The following is a 21,127-nucleotide window of genomic DNA, read 5'->3' on the forward strand; positions in this document are numbered from 1 at the left end:
GGCAGTGAAAACCAGAATTATGGAAATGGACGGGGGAGGCCCGTGGACCCCACACAGGCCTCCCGAAGGTTGGGCGCTGCATGATGGGGAGCACTTGGTGAACGGAGTCCTGTCTGAAGGATTGCTGGGACCTGCTCCAATAATGTCTGCCAAAATCAATGGACATCATTCTAAGGTACTGATCAACAGTGGCTCTCAGGTCTCAATTGTCTTCGAGAACTGGTATAGAAGATACATCGCTGACATCCCAATTCAACCACTATCTGGATTAATAATATGGGGATTAAGTATAGAAAAATAACCCTATTTATGATATAGCATAATCAATCTGGAGATCTGCCAGGGAGAAGAAGAAGAGATTGAGAAATTGTAGGTTCCCTTAAATCACTCTGGTCTGCCCAGAAAGTCCCTGCGGGTAGAGGTGAACCCCCCATAATTGTCCGGACTAATACAAGAATTTACCACATTCTGATGGACTGGCTTAAGAGAGAGGAGATGTGATGTGTTGTCTTATTCATATTGTATGATATATTCGAGGAAACTCCACAGGGGAGTAAAAGCCTATTTGAACTTGAGTTTGAACTCTCAGCTGGAGAATGAACTTGAGTTTGAGGAGAAGTCTCGTTTAATTGCAGAATTGGAGTCTAGAAAGCAGGTCTTTTCTACTGGAGAGTTGGATCTGGGGTGGCAAAGAGGGTGAAGCATTGAATAAAGCTCACTGACGATACGCCATTCCGAGAACACCCCTGAGGATAGCACCAGCGGACTTCGAGGATGTAAGAAGCCATCTATAGGGAATGTTGGAAAACCAAGTAATAATGGAATCCAAGAGTCCGTACACTTCCCCGATTGTCATCGCACAGCAAAAGAATGGGAAAATTGAAATGTGCATAGATTATAGGACATTGATTCAAAGAACCGTATCCGATCAATACACGGTGCCCAGAATAGATGAGGCCCTAAATTGCTTACAGGGGATTGTTTTATTCTCTGTGTTGGATTTAAGAAACGGATACTACCAAATACCTATGCACCCGGAAGACAGACAGAAAATGGCGTTCCTATGTCCATTAGGATTTTTTGAGTTCTTACATATGCCTCAAGGAGTGAAGGGAGCGCCAGCCACTTTCCAACACACCATGGAGAAGATCATCAGAGACATTAACTACCGAGAGGTAATAGTCTACTAAGACAACATTATTGTATTTTGCGCAACTATCGAGGAACATAAATGTTGTCTTCTTAAGGTCCTTGATAGACTAATGGAAGGATGTTTGAAATTGTCACTGGACAAATGTCATTTGTGTCAGTCAAGAGTTAAGTATCTGGGACACATCGTGAGCCGAGATGGGGTGGCCACGGATCCAGACAAGGTGCAAGCTGTGAAGAACTGGCCTCGTCCCACCAAATTGAGGGAATTAGGATCTATCCTGGGATTTTGTGGGTATTACGGCCATTTTGTACAGAACTACTCTGCCTTAGTGAAGCCACTAACTGACTTGACAAAGGGATATTCTCTTCCAAGTGCGAGAAAGAAGTACAAAGTCATGTTGACGGGAGAGCTCCACAAGCTCAACAAACTCTTTGGAAACAGATGGACATGTGAGTGTGAGGCTGCATTTGAGGTGTTAAAGGAAAGCCTGATGAATGCCCCAGTATTAGCATATGCTAATTCCAGCCTGCCATATGTACTTCACATTTATGCGTCTATAAGTGGGCTTTGGGGTGTACTGTACCAGCAGCATCCTGATGGGTTAAGACCAGTATCGTTTGCTAGCAGGGGTGTATCTGATAGTGAGAGGAAGTACCCAGCACACAAATTGAAATTCTTGGCACTGAAGTGGTGCGTGGTGGATAAATTCTACGATTATTTATATGGGGTGAACTTCGAAGTGCACACCGATAATAATCTGCTAAATTATGTGCAGACCACCGCAAAATTAGACGCGACTGGGCACCGCTGACTAGCAGCGCTGGCATTGTATGACTTCTCTCTAAAATATTGGCCGGGAGTGAGTAACATAGATGCAGACTGTCTCCAGGATCTCAGGACAGCTGGCAGGTGAAAATGACCGTGAGGAGTGGATTGAGATACCTGCTGGAGAAATTTGAGGGATGTGCCGCAGCATGAGAGTGAGTAGTAGTAGTAGCGAGGCAGTGAGAGCACTGGGAGTACCAACTGATGCTCTGCCCTTATTGTATTGTTGGATTAGCCAAATGGAGTTAGAGGGTCTACCCAGGGTGAAGGAGTACCAGTTTAGACAGGAGCAGCTCCAGGATCCATTTATACGATGGGTGATGCCTGGAGTTGTAAAGGGAAAAGCTGCTAGATTGACATTGGAGGGAATGGAGGAAGTTCGCCTGTTGAAGAGACAGGTGAAAAACTTGGTATTAAAGAAAGGAGTACTATATCGATGCACCAAGCAGAGGGATGTAGGAAGAGATACCAACTTGTACTACCTAGAGGACATCGCCTCAGAGCAGTGACGTGCGGTGAGGTCACTGGTTGGGGAGGCACTGGCAGCTAACAAGCCCCCCCCCCCCCCCTGAAAAAAAAAAAAAAAAGTGTGGTCCCCCAACACACCAGTAAAACCAGCACTAGGCAGAACCAGCCAGGGGGAGTAATGCCACAGCAGGGGAGACACTCAGTGTGGGGTCCCCCTGCCATAACATTAATCTGCCCCCCAGCCAGTCAGCCCAGGGTTGGAATTCCTCGGAAAGTGGGAACCCCAAAAAAATTAAAATGGGGTCCCCCCTCCCGAGCAATAACCAGCACTGGGCTGATAGCCCAGTGCTATGCCCCGCACCCCTGGTGGCGGTGGGTGCGGGGTTCATTGTGTGTTAATAGTGTTCTTTACAGGTGGCCTACAAGTCCCAGTAAGCCTGCCCCAGCATGCTGGCACTTGGAGAACCACAAGTGCCAGCATCCCGGACACAAAGGGCCTGCTGGCACCTGTAGTCCGCCTGCAAAGAATAGTAATATTGTTCTTTACAGGTAGCCTACAGGTCCCAGCAAGCCTGCCCCAGCATGCTGGCACTTGGAGAACCACAAGTGCCAGCATGCCCGGACATAAAGTGCCCGCTGGCACCTGTAGTCCACCTGTAAAGAAAATATTAAAATAAAAACACCACACAAGTCTTGAAAATAAGCTTTATTAAACTGGGTCTTCACCTGGGGGCGGCGGCCTTTAAGCTCTTTTGCGTGGCCGCCGCCTTCCCAGGGCTTCCGGAGTCTTCACATGGGGGGGCGCCACCACCCCAGGGCTTCCAGCGTCTTCATCTGGTGGGCGGCGGCTGCTAAGCTCTTTTGCATAGCCGCCGCCCAGCCAGGACTTCCGGCGTCTTCATTCTTCAGGAGCTCTTCACAGCTCTTCCTCCGCCGTCGGACTGACTCTCCTCCGCCTCGCGCTGACTTATATAAGTCAGCCGGAGGGGGCGGGGCGATGACGTGGCGAGCCATGATTGGCTCGCGGTGGCCATCTTGAATTTAAAAAATGACGCTGAGGCGCCATTTTTGAAACTGGAACCGCTCCGCTGCCAAACTCTGCAGGATAAAGGTAATTTCCACCGCCGCCGCAACCCGCACCGCCGCCGCCCGCTCCACCGCCGCATCCCGCCGCCCGCACCATCGCCGCATCCAGCCGCCCGCACCTCCTCCGCCAGCGTCGCCCACACAGTGATTGACAGCGGATCCAGTGACGGATCCGCTGGCCAATCACTGTGGCCTCACTGACAGGGATGTGCTTTCATAGGTTGAAAGCACGTCCCCGATGGAAAGCGGCACCACTAATGGTGCCGCTTTCCCATATATTTTCAATGGGCTTTTACAGCCCAAGGCTAGTCCCCGCCCGTGCCCACCCCCCGCTCCCCATACTTTCCCCAGTGACAATGGGAGGCACCACGATCGGTGCCTCCCAAACACATATACAAAACAGCAACGATAAGAATAATATTAAGAAGATACATATGGCACAGAATATGTGTCATATGCATCTTCTTTGTATTATCTTAATCATTATGACAGGGGAGGCACTGCCTCCCCTGCCTCCCCTGACTGCACGTCCCTGCCTCAGAGTTATGCAAGCCTTGCACGATCAACATGGTCACCTGGGGATTGATAAAACCTTGAAATTAGTGACAGATCAGTTTTACTTGCCGGGTATGAAACAAAAAGTAGACAAGTATTGTAAAACCTACTGAAAGTGTATCGTAAGAAAGACCTTGCCAGCTAGGGTGGCTCCTCTATTGACCATCAGAAGTAACAGCCCAATGGAATTGGTGTGCATGGACTTTCTGACATTAGAAATAGATTCCAAGGAAAAATGCAACATCTTGGTGGTAACGGACCACTTTACCTGATATGCCCAGGCATATTTAACGCTGAATCAAAAAGCATCTACAGTGGCAAACACCATTTGGAGCAAATTCTTCATTCATTCATTATGGACTTCCGAATAGGTTACATTCAGATCAGGGTCGAGACTTCGAGAGTAAATTGATTAAAGAGCTCTGTGCGATGTTTGGGATTTCAAAGTCCAGAACCACGCCATATCACCCACAGGGTGACCCGCAACCGGAACGATTCAACCGAACGTGGTTGAATATGTTGGGGACTCTGAGTCCTTTGAATAAAAATCATTGGAGGAGATAGATTGACCAACTGATACATGCTTACAACTGTACGCAAAATGACGCTACCGGATACTCACTCTATTATCTAATGTTTGGGAGAGAAACTAAGCTCCCGAAAGATGTGACTCTGGGGGTTTCTTCAGGCGAAAGCTCCTACATGTCGCATGTACAGTACATAAGAAAGCTAAGGGAGAAGCTAAAGAGAGCCTATGAACTAGCTGAGCAAGTGTCGTACAAGAGTAGGCAAAAGAATAAGGTCCAATATGATAGGAAGGTGCGTATTCACATGTTTGCCCCTGGGGACAGAGTATTGCTCAGACAACTAGGGATTCCGAGAAAGTTTAAAATTGCCAACAGGTGGAAAGAAGATCACTACGTGATAGTTTAAAAGTTTGAAGACTTACCTGTGTATAAGATAATGCGAGAAAATGGTAGGGGGTGTTTGTAACCTATCATAGGCAACATTTACTTCCCATTGGACAAGAGGTGTGATTGGGAGAAGGAGCACCCACTGAGCAAGATAACTGTAGTATACAAGGAGGGGAATCATTGAGCAGGATAAATGAACTGTTAAAATCTCTGGATAATGAAACTTATATGGAGGAGGAAGAGGAAGGCCAAGGATGTTATTATAGGGAACAAATCATCGATCAGGGGGAGGGTACGGAAGGGAAAGAAGATATTATGGGCTCCTTTGGCCAGCGGGAAGTTACCTACTGAATCTGGGTCCATCAGATGTTGATAGTAGTTATCTGCCTGAAGAGAGTAGTGATATGCAGGAAAGTCTTGGCCGTTGTCCATCTCCTAATGGGGAATGCAAGCCAAGAGAGGTTATAGATCAGCCTGTAAGACAGAGATGACCCCCTTATGCTTACCTATGATCAATTAGGGCTTCCACAAGTGGTCCCTAGGGTAACACATTCTAACACTGTATCCTTTTGGGCTTATTTTTAATACTTACCTGTGGTATGCAAAGAATTTGAAAGAATCGGAGTTAGTATGTAGAAGTAATGGGACTGATGAAGTGGTGATCCCAGGACAATGTAGCCTAATGGTTTGCTTAGAATAAATATGTATAAATATGTAAAAATGTGTGTATTGGTATATTGTATAACACTGACAGTGATGCAGGAGGGAGAAGGGACCCAGTGGGCACTGCAGCTGTAGAATGGTAGTTTGTAGTGACAGTTGGTCAGGGAGAAGGATCTAGAAAGACCTCATGAGCGCACTGGCTGTCAATCACAATGGACAGCTCACGGATATAGTGGCAGGGGAACAGCGCAGGCCAGTAAACTGGGGGTATATAACGAGCAGAAATATCTGGTGGAGGGGTCTGCAAGTTTTCCCCCTGTCAGTGCTCACACCTGAACCTTCAGCGCTATTAAGAGCGGTAACACTGTAGACTTTACAGCAGCTGCTGAGGCTAGGGGAGTACAGCCAGATGGGGCAAGCCGGAAAGCTGAGAGCGGAGAGCTAGGCAATTGTCACGCGGAGGGGGCATACCTGTCCTGCACCCCAAGTGCCGGAGGTGAACGGAGGTGGAAGCCGCTGAAGTGGTGCATCAAGTGCCGGTAGCTGGAATAGCAGACAGAGAGAGCAGAGCTCAAGCAGCACAGCAGCAGAAGGGGAAGTGGCGTCATAGTAACCAGGACACCTGCAACAACCCTTCCTTCTTCACGGAGGCGGAGACCTGGCAAGTGGCAGTCAGTGAGCCGTGAGGTGGCCTGTCAATCTCTGTGCAGAGGAGTCAGGGGAGCACTGTATAGCATCACGACTAAATTAGGGAGGTGTAAGCAGGGTCATAGCAAGAACTATGTGGGCCACATAGCAACATTTTGAATGGCCCAATGTTTCTAGAGAGACTCTCCTCTGCAGCAGTTGTTAATTTTATGCCATATAATAGTGTCAAACAGTACTGTAGTTCATTTTCTGAGCTTTAGCAGAACCTTATTTAATGTTATGCCCCATAGTAGTGCCCTAGTTTCTTTTATGAATCGTAGAAGTGAATAAGTTCACCCTACAGTACTGTATGTCACATTTCAGAGCTGCCAGTACACATTATGCCACACAGTACCCCCAATTCAAATTATGATATATAGTGCTCCTTATTCATATTGTGCCTAATTACAGAGCCCCGGTTCATATTATATAACATTATAATGCCCTACAGTTCATTTTATACCACACTACAATGAGCAGGTCCAGGAGCAAACCTAGATATATTGCAGGCCCCAAGGAAAAAGTTTGAAAGGACCCCTACGTACCACCCAATGGCAAAAAATGTATACACCGTAACACATGTAACTTTGACAGGGAAGATGGGTCCTTCTCAGCTCTGGGCCCCATAGCAGCTGCACTGCCTGCACTTATGGTAGCTACGCCCTTGGGTGTAAGTGTACTTAACCAGCCATTATACTACACTAAGCATCACAAGCTGCATTTGACCTTTGCCATCTATTAGATTGGGTCAGAGGATATCAGTACCAGGCAGCCGTTGCGGAGGAGCTGGTGGCAGCAGCAACTGAGGCTATGGGAGTGTAATGTGATTTAAGCCCTAGAGACTAGCAACATTGCCCATTCAAGCGCCACTCTAAGGATATATGAGCTGTCTAGTGCTATTGGGCTGTATAGTGTGTACGTAAGTGAACTGTATTATCACCTCACCACTTACATTGCTTTATGTAACTTCTAGCATTACCTGAGTACTGATAAAGGAGAAACAGTGACTTTAATGTAGTGCCAGCAGTTATTAGTCCTCAAAGACTAATTGTATAATAGAGGAGTACTGACACTGAGGAGTAGTGAGATCAGTATCCAGAACAATTCTAACAGGCCAAGCAAAGGTTAAAAGCAGCAGCAGTGCATAAAAGTGAGCCCACAGGATACCCTATAAGCAGAGACTGCTAACAGCAAGGAGCTGAATTAACCCTATATGCTCTATAGTCAAATGTGCTGGTGTAAAATAGAGAAAGCAGCATAGAATATTGTAGGCCTCATTATTTCAGCTGTATATTAATTAAATTGAGAAGCTGTGGTAAATAATTGGCATCTGAACTGTATTTGACTACCTAGTATAAAGGGAAAGGATATACAGGAACTGTGGGGCAGATGTATTAAGCCTGGAGAAATGATAAAGCAGTGATAAGTGCAAGATGATAACGCACAAGCCAATCAGTTCCAATATGTAAATCGACAGTTAGGAGCTGATTGGCTGGCACGTTATCAGCTTACACTTATCACTGCTTTATCACTTCTCCAGGCTTAATACATCTGCCCCTGAGGCTATGAATATATTTCAACTAGTGTATTTAGCCAGGACTCACAGTTTTAACCTTTAGGAAAGAAAGGATTTACGCTTGTTTTACAAAATATATATACAGTATACGGCCACAGTTTTACCAAGTGAACACGACTGCTAAGGTTAACTATATCAGTTTCCTGAGGAGTTTTAGTGCTGGATCGAACTGCTACAGTTGCATTACATCGAGGAGTGGAAACAACTTCAAGACTAGACTATTGCTAGTGTTTTGCTACTGTCGACCTAGACCATGTCGACCTAGAGACCCTGTTGACCTAGTTACTGTCGACCAATAGTGGTCGACCTAGACACTGTCGACCTAGTTACTATCTACCTTCCATACCAAACCCGGCACCAACAGAGAGCTGCACTGCACAAAGAAAGATGTCCTGAAAATTGTATTCAGAGAGTTAACATTCTCTTCCCCAAGGGTTAATGCTGCCCTCAACTGCTTTTTCCAGTGGTTCTCTGTGGTCCATAGCCCAAAACATCCTATTAGCCTAAAGTGCATTTAAAAGAATAAATGTTACTCCACCAATTCTGAATGCTGCATTTTCCCAGCGAAGTATACACAGACTGCTTCAACTTTATTAGTGACACTAAACTTTCCATGTGAAATGTGGTTTCTCTGCCATACCCAAGCAATTCAACTTTGAATATACAGCAAGGATCCTTTTAACCGTTGTATTTCTAAATTTATTCTGACCACCAGGGAAAAAGTATGGTCTGAACAATAGTTTTAAAGAATTGCTAGTACAGCCTATATTATGACTCTGGTGCCTCCAAGATAATGCTCACACAGTTTTCACTCTCCTCTTGGGATTCCCAGCTAAAGTAAGACCGGCTGAGATAAAGGGACAGACAGATACACTCAGACTTGGAGGCAGAGGTCTGCATACAAGTTGAGCTCCTTAAAGCACAATTAAGTGCATACCTGTAAATCAAATTGTAAGTCTTTTAGCTCATACTGTTATCAACTGCTAGCATCATCATACCATCCCAGTCCCCATTCACCACATCCATCTGGACAACAGGCACAGGAAGGTGTACATAGAAAGATATACAACATAGTAGGCATGGTGCCATCCCTGGATTACTTTTACTCTATGCCTTGGTCTTGCAGGGTTTTGTTTTTACATTTAATTTCTGAATTTGTTGCGTGAGTTCTCTGTGACAAGGCTCATAATTTTACAGGCAAATAAAAATGATTTTACTGCCAGATGCCTGTGAAAATATTATGCCCACAGATGGCCGGAACTTTCTTCTGGAGTTTGTTATAAGATGGTTAAGCCTCATTGCTGTGAAATGTGATGCTTGAAATTTTCAAGTAAGTTTGAAATTGGATTAAAACATGCCAGGTTGACAGTTATAGAATAAAACTTGTAAAATTTAGCAATAAATCTTATATAGCAGCCTAGATCCAAACAAAGGTTCACAACTCCTTATAAAAACAGATAATACAGATAAGGTTTAGATCTAATGGGGCTTTAAGAGGTTACATTAATTCTCCTTTAGAATGACAACAGCAAAAACACAACCTTAAGGTAACCAAAGTCCAATAATGGTAAATGTCGCCAAACTTCAGCACAAAAAGAATGAATGGATCTTAGGAACCATGGCGTATCTTTCTTCTTTACACAGTAAAAACTTTATTCTGGACCATGTACCTTGAAGGAAAAGAACATAGTGCAACACCAAATGGCAATATAGATAAAATTTAATAATTCATTAAACTCACATTATACACGTAGAAAAGCGCTTATAATTAAATGCATGTAGGATTCCCCCAACAGGATACAAGGCAAAAAGTGGGCAGCTTTCATACGGATAGTGAGGAGAATACTAACAAGTCCCGGAAGCAGTGGTCTCAATCCAAAAATCGAGGTGTCATCATCCAGTAGGACCAGCCTCATTCCAAAAGGGGTCCACAATTTTCACCTTGCTTAACATGTTTTGAACCCCTAAACATGGGTTCTTTATCAGAAGCATGGTGGATACTGTGGCTGAAGGCATATATATACCCCTGACAATAAAAAACTAAATTGAATACCGAACCACCAATTTCCTGTCATGCTGGGCACCAACTGGAACATATATGTGCAGCACTAAAACATGTGTCTAAAAAATATTAAGTTACAAGCATTATGGCACAGACATAAGAATGCAATGCGTTACACCATGGGGGTCATTCCGAGTTGTTCGCTCGTTATTTTTTTCTCGCAACGGAGCGAATAGTCGCTAATGCGCATGCGCAATGTCCGCAGTGCGACTGCGCCAAGTAAATTTGCTATGCAGTTAGGAATTTTACTCACGGAATTACGAGGTTTTTTCTTTGTTCTGGTGATCGTAATGTGATTGACAGGAAGTTTCTGGGCGGAAACAGGCCGTTTTATGGGAGTGTGCGAAAAAACGCTACAGTTTCTGGGAAAAATGAGGGAGTGGCTGGAGAAACGGAGGAGTGTCTGGGCGAACGCTGGGTGTGTTTGTGACGTCAAATCAGGAACCACAAGCACTGAACTGATCGCAGATGCAGAGTAAGTCTGGAGCTACTCAGAAACTGCTAAGAAGTGTCTATTCGCAATTATGCTAATCTTTCGTTCGCAATTTTAATATGCTAAGATTCACTCCCAGTAGGCGGCGGCTAAGCGTGTGCAAAGCTGCTAAAAGCAGCTTACGAGCGAACAACTCGGAATGACCCCCCATGTTCTATAGAATGGAGGTAGCCGGTGTTGACTATAGTGGCATCTTTACTCAAACATGTATTCCGCTTTTGCAACCGAAAATGGAAGTGCTGTGTGTTCCAGTGCGTTCCACGCAGCTGAATGCTTGATATCATTCTCACTTCCTCCCGGAAGCAGAAATAGGATGCGTTCCACCACAATCCAAATGACGGACATCTTGTAGCCATCAAGGAAGGAGAAAATTTTCCTTTATTGATAAAGAGCTATTATCAAAAGGGATATTCAAAACATTTGTATTGTTCTCCATACTTAATGGTGCACCAGCATTTCACAGAAGGAAAGTGGGTGTGGATTTTTGAAGGTATATGTAATAAGAAAACAAAACAAGTATTAAGACAGAATACATATAAATAATACAGGTATAATAAAAATTAAGATTTCACAGGAAACAGTTTAGCTCAAACTCTCCATTTAGATCATGAGGGACCAAAGATTTGAGCTGACAGATCCACTTCATTTCTGCCCTGGAGAGTCTGTTGTCAAGATCCTTAGACTTCCATGTGGGATGTAGTTGTTGTATGCCCCAAAAAGACTTTAAATGGCATTCTTTAGACTCATGTTTAATTTTAAAATGAGAGGACACAGTATGTGTTTCCAAACCTTTTCTTATGTTGTAAATATACTCTGCTATGTGAGTTATTAAACTGTGCCTTTTTACCCCAACATAGATAAGATCACAGTCACATTACAGAGCATGTACAACATTTTTTGAGCAACAAGTTATAAAGTCCGTGATAGGGTAAGTCTTACCATTGACAATAAAATCTTTAATTTTTGGTTACTTTTTACCATATGGCACATCAGCATTGGCCACAATGATGGAACCATTGTGTCCTAATGCTTGTTCTTTTTTCTTCCTCTATGATGCTACATACAAGTTTATCTTTTAGACAAGGAGCTTTTTTTTGGTAACTTGTTCCCTAAAACTGGATCCCTTAGAATAATTGGCCAATTTGTTTTAAAAATATTTTGGATCTGCTTAGAGTTTGAACTGAACCCACTGATGAAAGTATCATTGAATTTATCATTCTCATGATTAAGCTTAGGAATCTTCCTTTCAAGGAGTTTTGATCTCTCCATTAAATCCAATCTTCCTCTGCCTCTTCTAAAAGTGTTGGTTCATAACCCTTATCTAGGAACCTTTGTTTGGTTTCCTGCAGAGGCGTATCTACCTACTGGCCAGGATGGCACTCGCAGGGGTGCCAGCCAAGGAGGGGCGCCACCCGACAGTCCCACCAGCGACCAGGAGGTAGATATACTTTGTACCTTTGATCTCCCTTCCCCTGGAAGAGCCTCACCCTCCTCGGCATCAACCACGGCAGGCAGCAGCTGGAGCCACTGTAAGGCTCCGGGGTCTGGTGCCGCATCGCATTACAATAAAGAAAACGCTGCATAAACTACAGCGCAGCACTTGCTGCCAGAACTCACAGAAGCAAGGGCTGCAAGGAGCTGTAGTTCATGCAGTGTTTCTTTATTGTAATGTGGCGCGGTGCCGGACCCTGACACCTTACAGTGACTCCAGCTGCTGCCTGCCATGGTTGTAGCCTGTTGCCGGGCGGGTGAGGAACTGCCAGGGGAAGGGGGGAAAAGGTGCTGCCTCTTCACGTCCCTCCAATGCCCAGCATGAGTATGTGTATATATATATATATATATATATATAGTGCTTGAAGTGTGCTGGTATGGCATACAGGCACTACGAGCACTGACAGTGAAGACCACCGCCGGCACAACTTTTTCCAGTTTGGCACTATTCACGCGCCAGTTGGAGCTCTTGAACCGGCAGCCAATTAGGAGTGGATGTGCGACAGCTCCTGATTGGCTGCCGGTCCGCGGAAGATTTGATAATGGTGGCAGTCATAGGAACAGCGCTGAAGGCAGCTGACTAGAGCCTCCTCACCTGTGCCGCCTCCCACATCCTTCTCCACCGCCACAGACGCCCACAGCCACCTCCTCTGCACCACCATGGCACAGGGCCTCCTCATCCACTGCACTGCCACCCACAGCCTCCTCCACACCGCAGACACCCACAGCCGCCTCCGCTGCCCACAGCCTCCTCATCCTCTGCACCAGCAACCACAGCCTCCTTCGCACCACCGCTGCCCATTAGGTAATCTCTTACCCTGCTGTCTTGCTCTCTCCCTAATCCATACTGTATGTCCTTGATATCCTTCTCTCTGTCACGCTCCCTGTCCCTATGTCCCTGCTGTCACACTCCCTATTCCTGCTGTCACTTTCCCTGTCCCTATGTCCCTGCTGTCACTTTCCCTGTCCCTATGTCCCTGCTGTCACTCTCCCTGTCCCTGCTTTTACTCTCCCTGTCCCTATGTCACTGTCCCTGCTGTCACTTTCCCTGTCTCTATGTCCCTGCTGTCACTCTTCCTGTCCCTATATTTTCAGTGTGGCGTAATGTGAATTTTGTCTCATGCAGTGTGAATTGTGAATCATACTGTGTGTCCTAATGTGACTTGTGATTCATACTGTGTAGCATAATGTGAATTTTGGCTCATTCCATGTGGCATAATGAGAATTTTGTCTCATTCAGTGTAAATTTCGGCTTATACTGTGTGGCTTAAACGTGAATTTCGTCTCAGACCGTGTGGCATATGTGAATTTTGGCTCATACTATGTGATATAATGTGAATTTCGGCTCATAGTGTGTGGTATATGTGAATTTCGGCTCATACTGTGTGATATAATGTGAATTTCAGCTCATACTGTGTGGCATAATGTGAATTTTGGCTCATACTGTGTTGAATATGTGAATTTCGGCTCATAATGTGTGATATAATGTGAATTTCCATTTCTACTGTGTGGCATATGTGAATTTCAGCTCATACTGTGTGATATAATGTGAATTTCGGCTCATACTATGTAGCGTAATGTTGATTTTGACTCATACTGTGTGATATAATTTGAATTTCGGCTCATACTATGTGATATAGTGTGAATTTTGTCTCATACTGTGTGGCATAATGTGAATTTAGGCTCATACTGTGTGGGATAATATGAATTTTGGCTCATACTGTGTGGCATATGTGAATTTCGGCTCATACTGTGTGGCATATGTGAATTTCGGCTTATACTATGTCACGTAATGTGAATTTTGGCTCATACTGTGTGATATGATGTGAATTTTGTCTCATACAGTGTGGCATATGTGAATTTCGGCATATACTATGTCGCGTAATGTGAATTTTGGCCCATTTTATGTGGCATAATGTGAAAGTTGCACCAGTACTAGATAGTATAAGGGGTCCTACTATTGTGGTGAATAATGTGTATAAGGGACATGCCCCCTTTTGAGCCACGCCCCTTTCCCGGGGCACGCACATATTACAGCCTTTACTTTTCTATACCCCCACTTCAAAATTTCCACTTCGGTCACTATATATATATATATATATATATATATATATATATAAACAAACAAACATAGTTACACCCACCTTCACTATATCAAATAGGAAGGGGGGGGGGGGGGGCGACAGTCCCTTACTTTGCCAGGGGTTCTCTGACTCTTAGATACACCCCTGGTTTACTGTATTAATTCTCTACATACCTCCTGTTCAGAACAGTTTCTCTTAATACAACTAAACTGGCCAAAGGGAATACTGTTAGGAGCCAATTAACCTAGCAGTATATTTTTGGATTGTGGGAGGAAACTGAAGTACCTTACAAGAAACCCATGCAAGCACAGGGAGAACTCAACACAGTTAGGGCATTGGTGGGAATCGAACCCACAACCTGTGAGCAGTAAAACTAACCATTTCACCATCTGTGTTGCCCATAAGAAATGCATTAATACACTGGGTTTGTAAATGCTTAGAGATAGTGGGCCTAATTCAAGGTTGGACCTAACATGGCCGTAAATGCAGCCACTCTCCTGTTTGTAAACGAATGTGGATGTCTGCCTGTGTGTAGAGTTGGAGGCATCGATCAAGTAATAACTGGAAAATTTAGATGGTATCCAAGATTTTTTTCTCAATGTTTATGCAGTTAGTTTGATTTTTGCTGTCATTTATTCCTCGTTCATTATACCAGCCAAAATTAGTACCTGTTTCAAGATAAAAAATGTTTTTTTGAGTTATGTAAAATACTTCTAATTTCATTTGATGTCTTATTAAATTTTAATTATGAAAGGCATCCAATGATCAGAAATGGAAACATCTTCCTGGCGGGATCCGGGCAGTATAAAACAAGCACTTAACTGTGTCTGACATCGACATTGACCAAAAGTGTGGATATACTGGTTTAGATTTTCTTTAAAAAAAAAGATCAAACGTGCTCAAATTAGTACCAGGGGCAAGATGTAATAATTTATTTAAATTCTCAACTGCTGGTTTTTATTGCATAAAGTAAATGTGGTTGCTACTGATTTCATGTCTGAGGTACCTTTTGGTTTTCAAATTCTGAATACAGGTTGAGTATCCCATATCCAAAATGTTTGGGACCAGAAGTATTTTGGATATCGGATTATTCCATATTTTGGAATAATTGCATCCCATAATGAGATATCATGGTGATGGGACCTAAGTCTAAACACAGAATGTATTTATGTTTCATATACACCTTATACACACAGCCTGAAGGTCATTTTAGTCAATATTTTTAATAACTTTGTGCATTAAACAAAGTTTGTGTACATACACACAATTCATTTATTTTTCATAAACACACAGCCTGAAGGTCATTTAATACAATATTTTAATAACTTTGTGTATTAAACAAAGTTTGTGTACATTGAGCCATCAGAATACAAAGGTTTCACTATCTCAGTCTTACTCTAAAAATTCTGTATTTTGGAATATTCCGTATTTCGGAATATTTGGATATGGGATACTCAACCTGTAGTAACTATGGGCCTAATTCAGACCTGATCTCAAAGGCAAAATCTTTCTCTAATGGGCAAAACCATGTGAACTACAGGTGTGACAGATATAACATGTGCAGAGAGAGTTAGATTTGGGTGGGTTATTTTGTTTCTGTGCAGGGTAGTACTGCTTTATTTTAACACTGCAATTTAAATTTCACTTTAAACACACCCCACCCAAATCTGACTCTTTCTCTGCACATGTTACATCTGCCCCACCTGCAGTGCACATGGTTTTGCCCATTAGAGAAAAAGTTGGCTGTTGCGATCAGGTCTGAATTAGCCCCTGTATCTTTTCCAAACAGGGACCTAACATTCAAGATCCTGCCGAGCCACAAATGAGATATCTATAAATGCAATAACAGGAAAGAGAAGCAGTACAGCCAACTGGTGGGTCAGTCCTGATTTTGTCACATCAGATGAACCCATCTTTCCTCTAAATTTAATATTTTATAGCCTATTGCAATGAGGAGGTTCATAACAGTCTGATAACTGATTACAAAATTTAAAAAAAAACTATAATTTCTCAAAATACGGATTGATTTTAAAATTCAAGCTAAATTCATCAGATTTGATTATGTTTACACTGAGTTGATCATATTTGTGTGTGAGAATTGATACTCCATTATTTCTGATAATAAATAATGTAAACCAGTCTCCATGTTTTACCTTTATTGTTACTGCTGGTACAAGTCTAAGAGGGGAATTCAATTACGGGTGGATGTCTCCACCTAGCCAAATTAGGGCGACAAAAGCCGCACTTTGCGGCAGCCTGATCTCACACAAAACTGCTCGCACCCCTATAGGGAGGGTTACTAGCAGTTTTGTGAGAATATGGGATTCAGCCGGGCGGGGGAGGGGTTTGAGAAGTGGTGCCGTTCCCGGCATTTAAATGGCACGGCAACGCCAATTCGCACTATTCGCCCACAACTGAATTCCCCCCTTAGAGGCCTATTTATGATTAATTACCCAGTCATGACGATATGATTATTTCACCAATCATGACGATAACTGTAACATTTTATTGCACCAAAGTTAGTTTTCAACAGCATTTATCATTGTAACTTTACTAAGGCAGCTACTGTAAGCATTACTCAACTGTCCCAGTGATACTGGACTAAACAGGAAGATTTAACTAACCATTTCCCCAGGCCAGTCTATATACTTGCTACAGTAGGTTTCTCATTTTCTGATGATTTAGTAGCCAAAAGTATAGACACACAGACTAAACAGCAACATTTATTTAGTTTATTGTCAACAATTATCTTTTTTTTTTTTAATGAATTGCATTTCAATATACATATTTTTTTAAATGTTGTTAGTGATAGCATTAACAGACTAGGTATAAAAATGATACAAGTATTGCTACAAAACATGTTAAAAAGGCTTCCCCATGTAGGGGGAATGGCATGGTCAGACAGGGAGTAGTATTCAGACATCCGCATTCTCCGGCCTTTTTCCCTGGTTACCACTCCTACCGCCACCCAAGGATGTATCTAGGGGTCCGGGAGCCCCTGGCAAAGTAAGGGACTGGTCCCCCCTCACAAAAACCTGCTGCAGGGATCATTGATCCCCCCCCCCCCCAGTCCACAGTCACACGGCATCCAGCCAGGACTGCATTACTGGCCAACCAGCTAGCCGGGTTAATAATCGGTGCCCTGCCACTGGTTTTCAACCTCCTGACTGAGGCTCTGCCTCAATGTAACTATGCACTGTGATGTGATGACATCACGTTGCACGCCTGCCTGTTTTTCCTCCTGTACTGCAACAGTGCCACCACTAATGAGGTGGAGGAGCAACATGCAGTGTTCCTCTTAAGAGAAGTGAGGACAAAGCCAATAATGGCAAGCAGCGGCAGCATTGACTTGTCACTCAAGTCAGGCAGCCAGCAGTTGTACAGCAGCAGTACTGTGAACATCAGTGTGACTGACTTGTAAGGAAACTGCTGCAGCCTGCAGAGGAAAGGAGGGGGAACAGGGCCGACTCCAGGTCTATTAGCACCCTGAGCGGAAATTTTTTTAAGTGCCCCACCACTGCACGCTCATGGGAGAGTGGGCATGGCCTCACAATTTTTTTATAATACCAAATTATAAATTTATAATCACAGCCCCTCTACACATGACATACACAATTAGCAGCCTTATACACAATGCCCACAGAAGTGCTCCTTACGGGTTCAGTATGATTTACCAACTGACACAATACCAACCGTCATAATCCCAACAGCCATTGGCCTACAGTCAAAATACAAACACGGTCAAAATATTGACATTCATTATGCCGACATGTTCAAAATGCCAACATAGTCAGAATACCGACATTTGAAATGCTGACTTATCAAAATACTGACATGAGTTTTTCTGGGGTTTTTTTGGTCAATGTGTTTCGGTGCTCGGCACACTATTATATTCCCTCTCCAGGTCCACTGGGATGGTAAAGTATTAATAAGTCTGTTTTGGGGTAAAAATTCTTTAAAAACGCATGTCGGCATTTTGTCATGTCGGCATTCCAAATGTTGGTATTCTGACTATGTCTGCATTTTGAACATGTTGGCATAATGAATGTTGGTATTTTGACCGTGTCTGTATTTTCACTGTCGTCAATGGGTGTCAGGATTATAACTGTAGGTATTGTGGTATTGCTACTCCTCCTTACACATAGGGGTATATTCAATTTAAGTCGAAAGTTGCCATCTGTCGGGAAGATGGCAGTTTTCAACTTTTTTAGGTCGGAAGGGGTTCCGACCTATTCAATATACCCCAAAATTTTCCGACAAGTCGGGGAATTCGACTTGACGGAAAGCGCGTGGATCAGCGAAATAGCCGCCGATCCACGTGCTTCTGTCGGAAACGGGCCAAATCTGACAGGTTTTGGCGCCGTTTCCGACCATCTCAATCCGATTTTAAAAAAGTCGGATGGAGATGAGGTTGCTGACAGCAGCGGGGAGACGGGGTATCACGGCAGTATCCTCCCAGCTCCAGCAATCAAGGTCCGGCTTGCTGGACCCGGGAGGATGCTACCGTGAGAGGCGGTGGTGAGGTCCCGCTTGCTAGAGCCGGGGAACCAGGAGGATGCTGCCGTGAGAGGCGGTGGTGAGGTCCCGCTTGCTGGAGCCGGGAGCAAGGAGGATGCTGACGTGAGCGGCAGTGGTGAGGTTCTGCTTGGTGGAGCTGGGGAGCCGAGAGGACAATGTCATGAGCGGCGGTGGTGCCCCATCCTCTGGCTATGCTGCTGTAGCTGCTGCTCTCCACCGTCTCCCCGCTGTTCTCCCCCTCTCAGCACATTCATCTCAATCTGACTTTTTTTAAAGTCGGATTCAGAGGGTCATTGAATAGGTCATGTCGGATCCATTCTGACAAATTCATACACATACACATACTTCCCCCATACTTCCCCCATAGTGCCAGACACACATACTGCCTCCACAGTGCCAGAAACACAAATGCCCCACAGTGCAGGATACACATACTGCCCCACAGTGACAGATAAACATATGTCCCCATAGTGCCAGATACACATATGTCCCCATAGTGCTAGATACACATATGCCCCATAGTGCCAGATACACATTTGTCCCCATAGTGCCAGATACACATACTGCTCCCATAGTGCCAGATATACATACTGCTCACACAGTGCCATATACATCTATGCCCCCATAGTGCCAGATACACCTATGCCCCCATAGTGCCAGATACACCTATGCTCCCATAGTGCCAGATACACATATGCCCCCATAGTGCCAGACACACATATGCACCCATAGTGCAAGACACACATATGCCCTCGTGGCTAATTCAGACCTTATCGCTGCTGTGTGATTTCACACAGTGGGTGATCAGGTCTGAACTGCACATGCCAGAGATGGGATCGGCATCTCAGCCCAGCGATCGCCTCTGCCTCATTGACAGGAAGAAGCATTCGCTGGGCGGGAGGGGGTGGGCCGGCGGCATTGGGCTGCCATTTGGGGGTGCAGTCTAGGCAACGCAGGTGTGCCCGGACCATGTGTGGGGTGGGCCGCGGCAGCTGAGTGATGTCACACTAGAGATGAGCGCCTGAAATTTTTCGGGTTTTGTGTTTTGGTTTTGGGTTCGGTTCCGCGGCCGTGTTTTGGGTTCGAACGCGTTTTGGCAAAACCTCACCGAATTTTTTTTGTCGGATTCGGGTGTGTTTTGGATTCGGGTGTTTTTTTCAAAAAACACTAAAAAACAGCTTAAATCATAGAATTTGGGGGTCATTTTGATCCCAAAGTATTATTAACCTCAAAAACCATAATTTACACTCATTTTCAGTCTATTCTGAATACCTCACACCTCACAATATTATTTTTAGTCCTAAAATTTGCACCGAGGTCGCTGTGTGAGTAAGATAAGCGACCCTAGTGGCCGACACAAACACCGGGCCCATCTAGGAGTGGCACTGCAGTGTCACGCAGGATGTCCCTTCCAAAAAACCCTCCCCAAACAGCACATGACGCAAAGAAAAAAAGAGGCGCAATGAGGTAGCTGTGTGAGTAAGATTAGCGACCCTAGTGGCCGACACAAACACCGGGCCCATCTAGGAGTGGCACTGCAGTGTCACGCAGGATGGCCCTTCCAAAAAACCCTCCCCAAACAGCACATGACGCAAAGAAAAAAAGAGGCGCAATGAGGTAGCTGTGTGAGTAAGATTAGCGACCCTAGTGGCCGACACAAACACCGGGCCCATCTAGGAGTGGCACTGCAGTGTCACGCAGGATGTCCCTTCCAAAAAACCCTCCCCAAACAGCACATGACGCAAAGAAAAAAAGTGGCTTTTTACTGATATTTGGTGTTTTGGATTTGACATGCTCTGTACTATGACATTGGGCATCGGCCTTGGCAGACGACGTTGCTGGCATTTCATCGTCTCGGCCATGACTAGTGGCAGCAGCTTCAGCACGAGGTGGAAGTGGATCTTGATCTTTCCCTAATTTTGGAACCTCAACATTTTTGTTCTCCATATTTTAATAGGCACAACTAAAAGGCACCTCAGGTAAACAATGGAGATGGATGGATTGGATACTAGTATACAATTATGGACGGGCTGCCGAGTGCCGACACAGAGGTAGCCACAGCCGTGAACTACCGCACTGTACTGTGTCTGCTGCTAATATATAGACTGGTTGATAAAGAGATAGTATACTCGTAACTAGTATGTATGTATAAAGAAAGAAAAAAAAACCACGGTTAGGTGGTATATACAATTATGGACGGGCTGCCGAGTGCCGACACAGAGGTAGCCACAGCCGTGAACTACCGCACTGTACTGTGTCTGCTGCTAATATAGACTGGTTGATAAAGAGATAGTATACTCGTAACTAGTATGTATGTATAAAGAAAGAAAAAAAAACCACGGTTAGGTGGTATATACAATTATGGACGGGCTGCCGAGTGCCGACACAGAGGTAGCCACAGCCGTGAACTACCGCACTGTACTGTGTCTGCTGCTAATATATAGACTGGTTGATAAAGAGATAGTATACTCGTAACTAGTATGTATGTATAAAGAAAGAAAAAAAAACCACGGTTAGGTGGTATATACAATTATGGACGGGCTGCCGAGTGC

The 21,127-nt window shown here is 44.4% G+C and overlaps 1 long non-coding RNA gene across 4 annotated transcripts in view; it reads right to left on the reverse strand.

Moving 5' to 3' along the window:
- The window catches only part of LOC134956903 (uncharacterized), a 59,153-nt gene that overhangs the window by 15,936 nt on the left and 22,090 nt on the right, over positions 1-21,127 (reverse strand). For 3 of the 4 annotated variants that reach the window (XR_010186281.1, XR_010186278.1, XR_010186280.1), the window contains one exon: positions 5,346-5,436. This is a non-coding gene — a long non-coding RNA (uncharacterized LOC134956903). The remainder of the gene's footprint in view (positions 1-5,345; positions 5,437-21,127) is intronic. The other variant, XR_010186279.1, reaches the window with a different exon arrangement.

This window comes from Pseudophryne corroboree, chromosome 9, assembly GCF_028390025.1.
Source record: "Pseudophryne corroboree isolate aPseCor3 chromosome 9, aPseCor3.hap2, whole genome shotgun sequence".
Lineage (NCBI taxonomy): Eukaryota > Metazoa > Chordata > Amphibia > Anura > Myobatrachidae > Pseudophryne > Pseudophryne corroboree.